At 35.9% G+C, this 12,550-nt stretch overlaps 1 non-coding gene across 1 annotated transcript; it reads right to left on the bottom strand.

Annotated features, from left to right (window-relative positions):
- Nucleotides 1–12,100: 12,100 nt before the first annotated feature.
- On the bottom strand, nt 12,101–12,207 carry LOC138809409 (U6 spliceosomal RNA). Its single transcript, XR_011366831.1, has one exon. It is a non-coding gene; the product is annotated as a U6 spliceosomal RNA (small nuclear RNA).
- Nucleotides 12,208–12,550: the final 343 nt, after the last annotated feature.

Below are 12,550 nucleotides of genomic sequence, written 5' to 3'. Positions count from 1 at the left end.
TTTTTTTTTTTTGGTGGTCGTGGTGCTTGAACTCTGGGCCTGGGCGCTGTCCCTGAGCTCTTCAGCTAAAGGCTAGCGCTCTACCACATGAGCCACAGCACCCCTTCTGGTTTTCTGGTGGTTAATTGGAGATAAGAGTCTCATGGACTTTCCTGCCTAGGCTGTCTTTGAACCACGATCCTCAGATCTCAGCCTCCTGAGTAGCTAGGATTACAGGCATGAGCTACCAGTGCCTGGCTGTATAATCCACCTTAACTGTTACTTAATGTTTCAATATGACCTTTATGGCTTTTTGTTTCTCCTAATCTCAGTATTGGGAATGAAATTTCATTATATTTCTTTAGTTTCCTTTCATAGAACAGTTTCTTAGCTTTTCTTTGTCTTTCTTGATGGCACTGGCAGTATTATGAGTGTGGTCTTTTGATTTTGTATAATGCCCCTTTTGGATCTGCATAACTTTTCTGGACCTTGATTTTTTTCTTTGTCTTATTTTAGTTTTTCATATTGCATATCTGTGCACAGATGTGCAACTACATGTCATATTATGCCTATGCTGAGTTTTCTAAACCAGATTATACATTATCTGTAAATAGGGATGATTGTGTACTATTAACTTTTATTCCAAACACATATTGGATTATAATATAAAAATTAAATGCATTTATGTCAAAAGTTCTTATCTATTCTGTAGATCCAGAGGATGATTTAAAACATGCAGAGAAAAGCAGATCAATTAACTCAATAATTAAAGATGTCAAAAATGGCATTATGTTTTTTTAGTTGAATCTTGAAAAGAAATGCATAGTCCAAAGTATACTCTGTGGAGCATATACAAAGCACTGTGAATTCTATTATTCTTTTCACCATTTCTTTGAAGAAACCCTTTGCATTACTGTTTGACCTTTTTCCTATACACAGTTTCCAAAATAGCATTTCCATCTGTCATGGTATTGTAGTGGGCAGTAAAATTATTATGAAAGATCTTTAACTTTTTGAAATGCATTTGTCTTTGGTTGTCTTGAAAAGATCTTTTATTATACTTTTATTATCAAATCAGCATGGTTGTAGAGCTGACTTGCCCAGTATTTTAGAGATGAATACAAGCTTTTCACACTGAAATCATCATCTGAAAAGATACAATGTGGCATTTTAGAGGCTCTGATTAAAGGTCTACATAGTAAGCTTGAATTCACTATTTAGGGTTATTTAGGATTTTTAATTCAGAAACTCTTAAATCACTTTCTCTGGTTTCAATGAACAAAATTTAATGTAGTTTTTTTTTCAACTGACTTTCCTGTCTTTGGGGGTAGCTCTTATCTCACTTGATTACTTATCTCTGAAAGCCTATTCTAACTCTACTTTTATCTGAACTTACTGAATAACTCCTCATTACTCAGCACATACTTGAGTGAAAAGATTCTTAGGAGTAAGGCTGACATTCTCCATATTGTGGTTTGTCTGTGTGTCTGTGCCTGTGGATAATTTGGCAGTGACTTCCTCTGTGAAGTAACAGCCAGTGTGGTTCAGCCAAAGTTTAGCGGAATAAAATAACTGAAGTGGGAGGTTGTTCTGTATCATGCAGGGCGATAGTATCCTTGGTTCTTTTTTATTGACTCGTTCAGGTAGTGTTTCATTTCCATAGTAGGTATTAGAAATAAAACAAAGGAAACAGCCACTAACAAATGGGATATACCAGGTAATTCAAATGATTTACTTTTTTTTTTTTGCCACAGTATGAAGTCCTCTTCTTAAAATATAAGATTGTAATCTGATTCAGAGAATGAAAAACATCTTGTGTGTTTTTATAGTGTGTTAGAAAATGTCCCCCCCACCACCACAGATGTGAGTAGAGAATCTTTGATATGCTTGTCAACTTTTTTTTTTTTTTAAATAGGGTTCTTTGGCACTTGTTTCTAGTAGAAGAGGCTGTGATTCACCAAATTGTGTGAATTAAAGGCATGGTCAAGAACAGGCCACGGAAAATGATGGCCCTGCAGTATTCAAAGTGCTTTGATCTTCTGTTTTGACACGTTGAATTTATCTTTAATTATACGTGATGACATTTGATTACTGTACACTTAGCCTATTATAATGTGGTTTGTAAAATGTACTTTATAGTATGTAATAAGTTCAACACTCATTTTTTTTCTGTTCTTATGAGTTTGTAGAGTGATATTCTAGTTTTGTTAAATGAAAACTAGTAGGCTTCTGAATTAGCAGACATTTAAAATGTAAAACTCAGCAGTCAGGAAAACTATGATTCCTATATGGAAAGGGTTTTGAGTATGTCCAGTGGCACCTGGTGTCTTATTTTACAAAGGGCACAAAATTATGTGTGCACATTTCCTGATCTTTCCATTAATCGGCTGCTTTATTTCAGGTAAATCACTTAGGTTCCTTGAGCCTTTGAAAGATGAAAACCTTAGGTGGGCTGATAGGTTTCAGTGGAGTCTGTGATTCTCCTATCTTGTGATGTCAGTGATGGACATACTATATTGTCTACGACATGCAGTAGAAATTCCAGATACAGTTTCTGAAAAAGGATATTTTAAAAGTATTGCATAAGTTAATGAGTTTTACCTGTGTTTTTGTAGAAATGAAAACCTAAAAAGGAAAAGCAGATTGGCTTTTTCAACAGTGTGGGAGAGGCTGTACATTGGTAAGCATCCCATCACAGCCATAGAAAGAACTTTCATTTGGAATTTCCTGTATTATGCCAGCACCATAGCCTTGAGCATATGATGTTTTTCTTTGAGATTGTCTGCTTTGCTTGCGTTTACATGTTCAGTCCTGGATTTATCCTAGTTTAGGCAGTTATATGCCCCACCTAAGAAGGGTCTTAAAGAGTTTGAACCTGATCCTAAATCTCTAGGGAAAATCACAAAATTATTCTTTTTTTTTCAAATACTTAATAACCAGATGTAGATTTGATTTTTAACACTACTTCATCAACTTTGCCAAGGTTTCTAATGGGATGGTCAGATTAAAAAAATCAGAAGCAAAAGCAAAACTTTATAAGTCTAGTGGCTAATGGGAATATTAGGAAGCATAGTATTTCATGTTTTTAGTCTCAATATTATTTATTTATTTATTTACTTGCTAGGAGGATGACTCTTGTAGCAGAAAAAAAATCCGTTCTACACAATTACTAGGTATGACTGTTTACTAAGAACTAAACAGTGGTGATATGAGTTTGTTTATCACATGGGCACATCTTTATGTGTAATAAGGATTTGGAAATGTTTTGAACACTAAAAAGTGTCAGTAGTTCATAATAAGTGGGTTTCAGAGAGAAAAGTAGAAGACATTGTATAACTGCATATCAAGCTACTCTTTTTATAGACTATTGATAAGTTAAGATTTTAACACTTTTGTCTTTCTAAAAGAATGCATGGAAAGGTGGAGGTTAATAGAAACTATTTCAGTGTTATTAACTCTAGATAATATGCTACAGGAGGAGAACAGTGTGCCTGTATCTTAAAGTATCTCCCCTATGTTTTTCTGTCGTAGTTTCAAAGTTTCAAGTCTTGCATTAGATCTTTTACCATTTTGAGTCGATTTTTGTACACGGTAAGAGGCAAAAGATCAAGTTTAGATCTACTACTGTATGTCAATATATAGTTTTCTGAACCAAGGACAAGCTTATAATATAATATAGAATGCTATGCATTTCAGAATTGGTAAGAACTGGCTTAGATGGAGGAGGTGGAGAAAAGACTTAAACATCTTTAAGTTAACTGAAGTTAGAGTAAGTTTCTCATGTTTCTTTCAAAAATGCATTATGATCTTAGGCTACTTCAGTGAAGTATCTGGAATAGGGTGGATGCTAGCACTACTTAATTCTGAGTCAGATTATTCTGTTCTGATTATCATGCTTTTAGAGGGACAAATTTCAAGTATGTCCAGAAGTAAATGGCTAAGACAATAAGGGCATTTTTATATTTGTTTTTATACCAAGCAGAAGAATAAGGGGAGTTATAATTGACAAGAAGTCTTAATAGCTAATATGTAATGGACAACTCTATGGAAGAAAGGTTGGACTGTGACTGGAAGGCTCTAGATTTTGATCCAGTAAAACTTTTTTTTTTGATGTTAGCTTTTGGGGTTTGAACTCAGGGACTTGTACTTGCTCGGCAGTCACTCTACTCTTGAGCCATGCCTTCAACCTTTGGACATAGATATAGGTTCCATAAGAGTTCTATGAAGACAAGCCAGGGTCTATAATCCTAGCCACTCAGGAGGCTGAATCTGAAGATCACAGTTTAAAGCCATCCTGAGCAGGAAAAGTCCTGGACTCTTATCTCCAATTAATCACAGAAAAAGCCAGAAGTGGTGCTGTATCTCAAGTGGTAGAGTGCTAGACTTGAGCAAAAATTGCTTACTAATAGTGCTCAGGTCTAGAGTTCAAGGCCCAGGACTGGAAAAGAAAAAAGAGTTCTATGAAAAATTCTCTGATCTTTAGATTTATTTTTGAAGGAATGGACTGAAGTAGTGAAATGTTCAGAATGTTGTTGCTACCTGTGAGTATGGAATAATAAATTTATCAGGTAACGAGTAAGAGTAGTTAATTTCTGAGTTCAGTCTGACTCATTTTGGTGTTGTGTTTTCTACAGTTTACAATTATCATCTGACTAAGAATCAGAGATTTCTTTGACATTAATTGAGAAACAGGAATTATTTGTATATGTTATTTCAAAACACATCTATTTGCTTTTGCAAGGAGCTTTATTATTTCTGAGAACTCCTACAAATCTTTTGTGAAGTTAAAAGGACTTGCCAGGGGCTGGGAAGGTGGCTCAGTGGTAGAGTGCTTGCCTTGCATGCATGAGGCCCTGGGTTCGATTCCTCAGCACCACGTAAGCAAAAAGAAAAAAGCCGGAAGTGGCGTTGTGGCTCAAGTGGTAGAGCGCTAGCCTTGAGCTGAAGAGCTGAGGGACAGCGCCCAGGCCCAGAGTTCAGGCTCCACGACTGGACCCAAAAAACAAAAACAAAAACAAAAGGACTTGCCATAGGAGTTTAGAAGAGGAAATAATGTCCTTTCTATGAACATTATTTCTATTTTTACTTTTTGATTACCACCAAAACCTAGGTAACCATACTGTAGCTTTAAGAAGAGGAAATGAACAGTAACATCAAAATAACCAAGTTCATCAGTTCTTCCTTCATTTCTTCTTTTGCTGATTATCTTTTTTTTTTTGTGGGGGTGGGGATGGTATTAAGGTTTAAACTCAGGGTTTCCTGCTTTCTAGGGAGGGGCTCTACCACTTGAGCCATTTTCCAGTCCTTTTTTGCTTTCATTATTTTTCTTGACTTTTGCCTGAGCCATCTTGGACTGGGGTAGAAGGCATGCACTACTGTGACTGTTGAAATTGGGTCCTCATGAACTTTTTTTTTTTTTTTTTTTTGCTGGTTTTGGGGCTTGAACTCAGGGTCTGGCTCTGTCCCTGAGCCTCTCTGTGCTCAAAGCTATCGCTCTACCATTTGAACCACAGGGCCAATTCTGGCCTTTTCTGTTTATGTGGTACTGAGGAATCAAACCCAGGGCTTCATGCATGCCAGGCAAGCATTCTACCATTAAGCCACATTTCCAGCCTGATCCTCCCAATCTTTGCATTCCAGGTAGCTAGGATTACAGGTGTGAGTTGCTGCACCAGGCAGCATCTCATGTTTTTTTGGTTACCAGGTAAGAGCCTGTAATCTGTTAGGTGCTATGGAAGCTGATATACAGTTTTCTTGACCATTTATTTAAAAGTTCACTATAGGCTGTGTTTCTTACAGTCTTCCAAAAAACATTTCAATTAAAATAATAAATGCATCACTTTTTATGATACAAACATAAAATATAAATAAAACCTTGTAAAATCCTGAATTAAAATGAGCTATTCTGTATATTTATGTGAAAATCACAGCTTTATGTATATCCTCACTATTAACATTATTCTGAAAACGAATCCTGGGGTAGACTTTGGTTTTTCAGAGTTGCCTTCACTTAGCATCAGAATTTCCTTCCTTGTATTATTGTTAATTTCTATGTTGCTTTTGGAAAGGAAAAGCAGGGTACTGTGTAAGGGATTTGAAAGAACACACTAAACACTGCTTTTTTCATGAAACAACATCCTTGCTTTCCTGGCTAACTATGTTTTCAGGCATATTTAATTTTAATGTGCATCATCACTAGGTAGACAAGAATGATCTTGAAATGAGAAAGCTTTTGAAATGTTACGCCAACAAAGGCATTGCCTGCAGGATAAGTTAATAGTTGAACACATTCACTGGTTACATAGCCAAGTTTTATCTTTATTTTAATATTAAGGTGGTTACTGGAATCTTTCATCTTAAAAGTACACCCTATTAACAGTAGCTTATAAATCACTACCAGCGTGAGTAAGTTTGTAGTATCTGGTTTTATAATTAGAAACATAAAATGAATACTTGCTGTTTTTCTGTGCATTAAAATAAGGAAGGGTCCTCTGATCTTTAAGTATTATATAAGCCCATCCAAGATGATTGTTACTGCCATGTACTCTTCCCCTGATTTTCCAGGATTCTTTGGTAACATGGTAGCTCATGTTTGTAAGTCTTCCCATTTAACTCATGGTCTTCTCTAACATTTTCTAGTCATCTGAAGATTTCAGACAAATGGAAGCGATTTTGTGCATCTGTATTTATAGCATCATCATTCACAAAAAACTGAAAGGTAGAACCAGCCTAACTGTCTGTCAGCACATGAATAGATATGCAAAATGTGGCATATAAACATAATGGAAATCTCTTCAGCCTTAAAAAAGAAATTCAGACACATACTACAACATGTAGTTGTATGTAGTAGCTGAGGACATTATGCTAAGTGGTGTGAGACAGTCACTGGAAGACAAGTACTGTATGATTCCACTTACATCATGTAATTAGAGTAGTAAAACTCTTAAAAACAGAACAATGTTTCCCAGAGGCTTTGGGGAGGAGATGGGAGTTGCATTTAAAGGAACTGAATGAAGATAAAAGTATTATTTAATTTGAATCAAATAGTAATAGTAAAAATAAACTAAAATAGTACCAAGTAAAATAAATTATAGTAGTAAAACTGTTAGTATTAAATGCCTTGAGTTTACCATTTCTGTATTCTATATTATGATTTCTGCATTCCTAGTTCTAGGCTTTCATCTGGTGCCCTGAACAATAATTTTTCATATTTTTTGTACTGAAGATGGGCTTACAGTGAATTCCCTTGGGCATTCGTTTTCTAAAATAATATTTTATTTTTGATGGATATGTTTGTTCGATACAGAATTCCAGGTTGGCAATGTTTTATATATTTTTCTTTTAGTGCTTTGAAGTTGTCATTTTATTGTATTTTTGGCTTGCAATATTTCTAAGGAGAAGTCAGTGGCATTCACTTTGTGTATTCACTAGGCAATTCTCTGTCTTACTCTCTTACTGATTTTGAATTTTTCTCCTTATAAGTGGTTCTATTTTTTTTTTTACCATTTTGATTATTATGTGCTTTATATAGTTTTAAAAACATTTGTCCTACTGCTTCTATCTGTTTCTTTTTTATTTTCCATTTTTTGCTAATTTTCATAAGATATAGTAAACTTTGGGCCATTAGTGTTTCAGATCCTGTTGTGCCTCCTCCTCCCCCTCCCCATGGTACTGGAATTGCAAATACACCAATCCAATGAATGTTGTTTCACAGATCAGAAGCTTTTGCTAGTCTCATTTGTGGTTTTGCTTGCTGTGCCTTACTTTGAATATTTTTCCTTGCTGTAATTCTAATTCATTGATCTTCTGCCTAATTTATTAATATTAATGTTAATATAAATATATTGGGTACCATGTAGAATTTTACCGTCTTGTATTAGAGTGCTACTTTATTCTAGCAAGTTTTTTTTGAGTTGTGGATCAATGCAATCTTTTTAAATTGGATTGAAATATACCTACAGGTTTTTCCCCCCTCCCTTCCTTTTAGGGTGGAGATTGGTTCTCAGAGAATGATATCTGGATTAACCAATAGTCCCAGTGTTATCTGGAACTTGTTAAAAGTAAATTTCCACCTTTGCTCCAAAAGTATTCAGTATGCAGTTGATGCTTAGCAGTCTGTGTTTTATAAACTCTCCAGGTTGTTCTGGTACATTCTAAAATTTTTGGAATCATTGTCCTGGAGTTAGTTCAGCTTTATTGCTAGGATGTGGCCCTTCTGGAGTCAATGTGCAATGTTGTGGATACTGAATGAGGTCTTTATACTTTAGGTGGTCAAGGGGTCCTACAGTCTTACATGTGGTCAGGAAACGATTACTGTTCAGGGGCCTTTTTTTGGTCTTGAGCAGATTATAAATGTACATTTAATCTCAAGGGAGCCCCATACAGATTGTGCAAGCCCTTCTCTGCAGAGCTCCCTTCTATTTAGTATTGTGTATTGAAGATTCTATTCCTTTTCACCCTTTGGACTCTAAGCGCTATCACCCTACTACAGCATAACCTCTGTAGGCTGGGTGGGTTACCACTCCATGTGTTGCACCCCAGAAAGTGCTTCCAGGGGTAATTTTTAGGGGCTGGCTTTGTTTATTTCTCTTCTCATACAAATCACTGTTACACTGACGTTTGTCTAATTGTTGGAATCATTCTTATGCATATTTTGTCCAATTTTCTCCTTGTTTGGTCCCAGGTACTCTGTATGGCTGAATATCCAGTATTTATTCTCTTTGGAGGTTACACAGAGCAAATTACACCAGAGAAATGAACACTGTACTAGTTTCTTCACATTATTTCTGGCACTATGAGAGTGCTATGTGATATTTTTTGGATACTGTTAAGACAGGAAGATTCAAACATAGATAGGGATTTTGCCTTCAAAGATCTTATAACCTACTCGAGTAGATCAGCGTATAAACTCTAAAACAGTCTGTGATAAAGGCATAATAGAGCCAACATGAAATTGTATATAATTGTGGACTTTGAAATCAGATAGATGTTATTTAAATCCAAATGTATGATACTATTCTGTTGAATAACCTCTTGGAGATAATAATACTTTATGGGACTGTCAAGAAGATTAAAATGAAAAAAAAAGTTTTGTAAAGCACTTGGCATGTGATAGAGGTTAATTTAGTATTAGTTTCTTTCTCCCTATGGTAATCAGAGGATGGAGGAACAGTTCATTTTATTACTGTGAAATTCTTCAGGGAGGAAATGACATTTAAATTGTGCCTTGAAGGTTGAGTAGGACTTGATATATGTTAAATATGTTCCAAGACATTTTACTTTTAAGAAACTCAAATGAGCAAAGGCTCAAAGGTATAAAAGGTAGAAGCCTGCAAATATACTTAAGAAAGTTTACATATTCCATAACTTTAACAAAAGCTATTTAGATATTTCCTTAAAAGCTCCAAACCAAAGAAAGTAAAAGTGGAAGAAGAATAGGAAGAAGAGGAAGAAGAGGAAGAAGAAGAAGAAGAAGAAGAAGAAGAAGAAGAAGAAGAAGAAGAAGAAGAAGAAGAAGAAGAAGAAGAAGAAGAAGAGGAAGAAGAGGAGGAGGAGGAGGAGGAGGAGAGGAAGAAGAGGAAGAGGAGGAGTAAGAGGAAGAAGAAAGGATGGGAGGAAGGGCAGAAGGAAGGAAGGAAGGAAGAGAGGGAAAGGAAAGAAGGAAGGGAAGAAGGAAGACAGGAAGGGAGGGAGGGAAGAGGAGGAGGAAGAAGACGAGGAGGAAGAAGAAGAAACAAATAGAAAATATAACCCACAGTCAATTAGGCCATTTCTTAGGCCATTCCTATGTACTGCCATGAGTAATAAATTTGGGAGGGCCTGTGGAAAATTCCTGTGGCCTAATGTTTTTTTAACCACTATTCAAGGCTGATTTAAATTGATATTCTAGGATGATCATTTCATTAGTATTAAACTCCAGAGCATGTTCCCAAGTTTCAAAGAGTTTTTTGAAATAGTTTAGACTGTTTCCTTGGGATACTTCTTTTTTGTTCTTTAAAAATTGATTCTGCAGATTTTCTGAATGATAATGTGAGATTCTTCCACAGATCTTATTTAACTCTGGTATGTTCCTCTTTGTATAACTGTGAAGGGCTTCATAAAACATTAAGTAATACATATTCAACATTTTTTATAATAAGGAAATCTAGACTTAAGTACTTTATTTCCTTGAGGTTAGAATTTGTCTTGTGAAGATTATTTTTGTGTTTTAAATTATTTTTTATTGTAAAAATACTGTTCAGAGGGGTTACAATTACATGGGCAAGATAATGAGTACATTTCTTATCAAGCATTGTAGCCTCCTCCTTTGTTTCCCCTTCCCATCCCTTCCCATCCTCTCCCTGCCCCCCAACCCAATCCTCCTTCTCCCCCCACCAAAGTTGTAAAGTTCGTTTTTCCACATAATAACTTTTACAACTCATTGTTGCAATGGATCCACCTGTATCCCTATTTAAACAATTTGCTTTTTCCCTTCCCCTCCACAAATTATACCAACCTAAAATACAGTAAAAGCAGGGATTATACCATGTGGGAGGGACATACAAAGCAACAAAGAAATAATCTTATAAATGTGTTAGAAACAATCACCTGAAAGAAAAAACATTTGAATACATATCTTAGGGTTCATTTCCCTAACATCAACTTATCTGACCTTTTCTGCTTGACTCAGACATATACTAGTTATATAATAACCATGGGACCTAAGTTTCTTTGGGCCTGTCTTACTTCACTTATTATAATTTTTTCCAAATCTTTCCATTTTGTAACAAATGGGGCAATATGTCATTCTTTCTGATGGAGGCATAGAATTACATTGTGTATATATATCACATTTTCTTGATCCATTCATCTACTGAGGGGCATCTGGGTTGGTTCCATATCTTAGCTATGGTAAATAATGCTGCAATAAATATAGTCATGCTGGTATCTTTAGTGTGGCCTTGTTTGTGATCATTTGGGTAAATGCCCAAAAGTGGGATTGCTGGGTTATAGGGGAGCTCTATGTGGAGTCTTTTGAGAAACCTCCATACTGCTTTCCAAAGTGGTTGAACAAGTTTACACTCCCACCAACAATGCAGTAAGGTTCCCTTCTGTCCACATCCCCTCCAGCATCTGTTATTATTAGAGTTCTTGATTATAGCCATTCCAACTGGGGTGAGGTAGTATCTCAATGTTGTTTTGATTTGCATTTCTTTTATGGCTAGGGAGGTTGAGCATTTCTTCATGTGTCTATTGGCCATCCTCCTTTCCTCTTCAGAGAAGTTTCTCTTTAAGTCTTTAGTCCACTTATTTATTGGGCAGTTGTTTCTCCTATTCCATCCTGTGATGTTTTCAGAGTGTCTGCTTTGACTCCGAGGTCTTTGATCTATTTGGAGTTGATTCTGGTGCAGGGTGATATATAAGGATCTAGCTTTAGTTTTCTGCAAGTAGTTAACCAATTTTGCCAGCACCATTTACTGAAGAGGCTGTCTTTCTCCCATTCTATTTTTTTAGCTCCCTTATCGAAGATTAGATGGCTATAGGTCTGTAGGTTCATTTCTGGGTTTTCAATTCTATTCCGCTGGTCCTGAGGTCTGTTCTTCTGCCAGTACCAAGCTGTTTTGATTACTATGGCTTTGTAGCAGAGTTTGAAATTTGGTATTGATATTCCTCTAGCACTGTTCTTCTTTTGAGGATCGTTTTAGCTATTTGGGGTCTTTTATTGTTCCATATGAATTTTTGGATTGCCTCTTCTATTTCCTTGAAGAATGAGGATGGAATATTGATAGGTATCACATTGAATTTGTAGATAGCCTTGGGAAGTATTTCCAATCTAGGAGCATGGGAGGTTTTGCCATTTTTAAAGTTCTGTGTTGATTTCCTTTTTCAGGTTTTTAAAGTTTTCATCATAGAGGTGCTTCACTTCTTTGCTTAAGTTAATTCCAAGGTATTTTATTTTTTGTGGGGCTATTACAAATGGAGTTGCTTTCCTAATTTCAGCCACACTTTTCTCATTATTGGCATACAGAAAAGCCATTGATTTTTGAGGATTAATTTTATACCCTGCTACTTTGCCAAAGTTTTGAATCAGCTGAGTAATTTGGGAGTGGAGTCTGTGGGATTCTTTAAATACAAGATCATGAAAAATATGGAACGCTTCACGAATTTGCGTGTCATCCTTGCGCAGGGGCCATGCTAATCTTCTCTGTATCATTCCAATATTAGTACATGTGCTGCCGAAGCGAGCACTGTGTTTTAAATGATTAAGTGTTCCACTATTAACAGTCAGATCTCTCCCTCATCAAAGTTTGTTATATTTGTCCTGTGAACGGGTAACTTATTTGATCTTCAGGTCCAATATTGGATGTTTTCTGAAGCACTGGAATGTTCTAGAAAAATCCTCACAGAGCAGGATTGTTATCCATGAAGATGATGAGACTAGACATGAGAAAAACCAAAAATCAGATATCGCCCTTGAAATGGGGCTTTTAGTTTTTAATGTTTTCTATCAAAGACCGAGAATTCTTTGGAAATCTGTCCCTCAGCTTTTCTGACTAGTGTTTCCAAAAGAAAAAAAAAAGCCCTCTTTAAC

The sequence above is a fragment of the Dipodomys merriami genome, unplaced genomic scaffold (genome assembly GCF_024711535.1).
Source record: "Dipodomys merriami isolate MVZ:Mamm:240054 unplaced genomic scaffold, mDipMer1.0.p SCAF_497, whole genome shotgun sequence".
Taxonomy (NCBI): Eukaryota; Metazoa; Chordata; class Mammalia; order Rodentia; family Heteromyidae; genus Dipodomys; species Dipodomys merriami.
Note: the sequence above shows the minus strand (reverse complement) of the source record. Positions and strands in the feature narration are given on the sequence as shown.